Source organism: Lathyrus oleraceus, chromosome 5 (assembly GCF_024323335.1).
Source record: "Lathyrus oleraceus cultivar Zhongwan6 chromosome 5, CAAS_Psat_ZW6_1.0, whole genome shotgun sequence".
In the NCBI taxonomy this organism is placed as follows: Eukaryota; Viridiplantae; Streptophyta; class Magnoliopsida; order Fabales; family Fabaceae; genus Lathyrus; species Lathyrus oleraceus.
Window position 1 is genome coordinate 63,894,567 of NC_066583.1, and position 4,950 is coordinate 63,899,516.

The following is a 4,950-nucleotide window of genomic DNA, read 5'->3' on the forward strand; positions in this document are numbered from 1 at the left end:
TCCTAAATTAGATTCTTGTCATAAGTGGAAGTCTTCATAGCTAAGTCTTTGGAGATCGTTTCTGAGTCAGAATGTTCAGATATTAGAGTTCTATTCAGCAAGTATATCTTCAGATAGTTGCTTGCAGCTGACTATCTTCAGAGGTTTTTGATGTCTTCCTGATTGATTTCGCCAGAGTGTAAAAGCTTCAGATCCTAGAGTGCGTTCTTCCGCTTCAGAGTTTCTGATCCCTCTTGCTTTGTACGATTCCTTTATTCAGAGTCAGAGCTTCTGTTTGAGTATCTTCTAAGTGGTCATTCTGAACTTATGTCTGTATCTGATGAATGTCTATCTGACTTCTTTGATTAGAGTCCTGCACACTTAGGTGAATTTTGTTAGGGTAACATTTTTGTTTCATCCTTTGTTATCATCAAAATCTTTAGAGATGATTGTAGATACTAGATTTGTTCTTAAAGTATCTCCTAAAGTTGTGGAAGATGTTTCAGTGGGTAAGAAAGCAGAAGTTCCTACAGTTGATTTGGTTAGTGCTCTAACTTGTCAGTCGTGTGAATCCAGCGGGTCGAAGACTAATGATCATGATGCGGTACTTCGTTTGATCAAGAGAAGCGAGTTCAACATTGTGGAGCAGTTGCTCCAGATTCCATAAAAAAAATCTTGTATTGTCATTATTGATGAACTCTGAAGCATATAGAGAGGCTTTGCAGAAAGTGTTAGAGCAAACCTACATGGAACACAATGTTACTGTTGATCAGTTTGACCACATTGTTGCCAATATTACTTCTTATAATAATTTCAGCTTTTGTGATGAAGAACTTCCCGAGGAAGGTAGAAATCACAACTTAGCACTCCACATTTCAATAAATTGCAAAGAGGATGCTCTGTCTAATGTATTGGTTGATATTGGTTCATCATTAAATGTGTTTCCCAAGTTAACTATAGAAATATTATCTTATCAAGGCGCCCCAATGAGGTATAGTGGCGTGGTTGTTAAAGCGTTTGACGGTTCCCTAAAAACTGTCATTGGAGAGGTGGACCTTCCGATTAAGATAGGTCTGAGTGATTTTTAAATTACTTTTCAAGTAATGAATATTCACCTGGCCTACAGTTATTTGTTGGGAAGGCCACGGATCCATGAAGTTGGCGCTGTGACATCTACTCTGCATCAGAAGTTGAAATTTGTTAAGAACGACAAGCTTATCGTTATTGGTTGAAAGAAAGCGCTTTTAGTGATCCATTTGTCATCCTTCACCTATGTGGACATTGAAGAAGAAGTTGGGATGCCTTTCCAAGCTTTGACTATTGCTGATGAATTGAAGAAGACTGGGGCATCCATGTCTTCTCTAAAGGATGCAAGAGAGGTTATTCAGGCTGGTGGCACTGAAAAATAGGCCGCGTTGTAGAAGTTGTTGAAAACAAGAATATAGGAGGTCTGGGATTTCAGCAAGGGCCATTCAACAGTAATGTGAAAGCTATGCAAGAAGTTTTCCGCAGTGGAGGGTTCATTCACAAGGATGATCAACACTCAGCTGCAATTATTGAAGACGGTGATGAAGACGATGTTTGTGCTAACTTTGTGACACACGACCAGACTTGCAACAATTGGATTACTGTAGACGTTCCTGTTGTTATGCACCGTTCAAAGTAATTTGTTTTATTGTTTAAGAAAAATCCTTCTCCTATGCCTAAGCGAGAAGTGAAACATCGTTGGGCATTCTCAATATTATCATCAATAAAAATACAATTTTATTCATCCACATCTATGATGTTTGTTTTTACTTTTTGCTTTTTCTGAAAATGGTAATCACAAAAAACATAAATAAATAATAATCTTTCCATCTGCATAATATTTGTTTGCACTCCACTTCTCTAAAATAAAAAATATCAAATCATTATGCAAGTTGGTTCTCAAACCCATTGAATGTAATGATCATACTCCCTCTCCAAACTTTGATTTCCATATGTTTGAAGCTGAGGAAGAGAATGATGATGAAGAAGTGTCTGATGAGTTATCCCGTTTGCTTGAGCACGAGGAGAAAACCATTCAGCCATTTGAAGAGCAGATTGAATTAGTCAACTTAGGTTCTGATGACGATGTGAAGGAAATAAAGATTGGGTCTTAATTGTGTCCAGAAGCTAATAAGGGGTTTATTGATCTTCTTCGAGAATATTCTGATGTGTTTGCTTGGTCCAATCAAGATATGTCAGGTTTGGACTCTAACATTGTGGAGCATAGATTACCTTTGAAGACAGAATGTCCGCCAGTCAAGAAGAAGTTGAGAAGAACGCATCCTGATATGGCAGTGAAGATTAAGGAGGAAGTGCAGAAGCAGATCGATGCTGGTTTCCTTGTTACCTCCGAGTATCCGCAATGGGTGGCCAATATTGTGCATGTTCCTAATAAAGATGGAAAAGTACGCATGTGTGTTGATTATAGAGATTTGAATAAAGCCAGTTCGAAAGATGATTTTCCTCTGTCACACATTGATATGTTGGTTTACAATATAACTAAATTCAAAGTCTTTTCGTTTATGAATGTATTTTCCGGTTATAATCAGATTAAGATGGCACCCAAAGATATGGAGAAGACCACATTCATTATGCCTTAGGGAACATTCTGTTATAGAGTGATGCCTTTCGATTTAAAGAATGTTGGTGCAACGTACCAGAGAGCTATGACCACTCTTTTTCAAGATATGATACATAAAGAGATTGAAGTCTATGTTGATGATATGATTGCTAAATCAAAGAATGAAGAAGAGCATGTTGAACATTTGTTGAAGTTATTCCAGTGTTTGAGGAAATATAAACTCCGCTTGAATCCCAATAAGTGTACTTTTGGTGTTCACTCTGGTAAGTTGTTGGACTTTATTGTCAGTGAGAAAGGTATTGAGGTTGATCCTGCCAAGGTAAAAGCAATACAAGAGATGTCTGCGCCCAAAACGGAGAGGTAAGTCAGAGGTTTTCTCGGCCGCTTGAATTATATTTCGAGATTTATATCGCATATGACTGCCACAGGTGCACCTATATTCAAGCTTCTTTGAAAAGATCAGTTTTGTGATTGGACCGAGGATTGCCAAAAAGCTTTTAACAATATTAAAGAATATCTGCTTGAGCCTCTGATTCTGTCTCCGCCTGTTGAAGGAAGACCTTTGATCATGTATTTGATTGTGCTTGAAGAAAGTATGGGTTATGTTCTTGGTCAGTAGGATGAGTATGGGAAGAAAGAATATGCAATTTACTACCTCAGCAAGAAGTTCACCGACTGTTAGACTCGGTATTCTATGCTTGAGAAGACATGTTGCGCATTGGCTTGGGCTGCTAAGTGTCTGCGCCATTATTTGTTGAATAATACTACTTGGTTGATATCTAAAATGGATCAAATCAAATACATTTTTGAGAAGCCTGCTTTAACTGGAAGGATTTCCCGTTGGCAGATGTTATTATCTGAGTATGATATTGAATACCGATCTCAAAAAACTATTAAAGGTAGTGTCTTGGCTGGCCATTTCGCTCACCAACCCATTGATGATTATCAGTCAGTGCAGTATAATTTTCCTGATGAAGAGATTTTATACTTGAAGATGAAATATTGTGATGAACCATTGATTGAAGAAGGATCAGAACCTGGTTCCCATTGGGGCATGGTATTTGATGGAGCTATTAATTCGTATGGTAATGGCATTGGGGCAGTGATTATTACTCCTCAAGGAACTCATTTTCTGTTTACAGCTAGATTGACTTTCAAATGTACGAACATATGGCTGAGTATGAAGCTTGCATTATGGGGCTTGAAGAAGCCATTGATCTCAGAATTAAATATCTTGACGTCTATGGAGATTCAGATTTGGTTGTGAATCAAATCAAAGGTGAATGAGATACAAATCAACCCAGTTTGATACCATATAGAGATTACGTGAGGAGGATATCCACTTTCTTTACAAAGGTTGAGTTTCATGATATCCCTCGAGATGAAAACCGGATGGCAAATGCTCTTACAATGTTGGCTTCCATGATTATGGTGAGGTTTTGGAGTGAAGTTCCTAATTTAACTGTGATGCATCTTGGTAGGCCTACTCATGTGTTTGTTGTTGAAGAGGTCAAAGATGAAAATCCATGGTATTATGACATCAAATTTTTCCTCCAAAGTCAGATTTACCCGTCTAGGGCATCTTTGAAAGATAAGAAGACTTTGAGAAGATTAGCTGGCAACTTCTACCTGAATGGTGATGTGCTTTATAAGAGAAATTTTGATATGGTTTTGCTCAGAAGCATGGATAGACACGAACCAGGCCTATTGATAACTGAAGTCCATGAAGGTTCCTTTCGTACTCATTTCAATGGACATGCTATGGCGAAGAAGATGTTGAGAGCAGGTTACTATTGGCTGATAATGGAATCTGATTGTTGCAAGTTTGTGAAGAAATGCCATAAGTGTCAAATATATGCAGATAAAATTCATGTTCCTCCGACACTTTTGAATGTCATTTCCTCTCCATGGCCCTTCTCCATGTGGGGAATTGATATGATTGGCATGATTGAGCCCAAAGCTTCAAACGGACATCGTTTCATTTTGGTGGCTATTGATTACTTCACAAAATGGGTTGAAGCGACATCGTATGCAAATGTGACCAAGCAAGTTGTTGTAAGGTTTATCAAGAATCAGATTATATGCCATTATGGTGTGCCAGGTATGATCATTATTGATAATGGATCAAACTTGAATAACAATATGGTGGGAGATCTTTGCAAAGACTTCAAGATTGCACATCATAATTATTCTCCCTACAAACCTAAGATGAATGGGGTTGTTGAAGCTGCAAACAAGAATATTAAGAAAATTATCCAAAAGATGGTTGTGACGTATAAAGATTGGCATGAGGTGCTACCATTTTCTTTGCATGGGTACCGTACATCCTTCCGCACTTCAACAGGAGAAACCCCTTTCTCTCT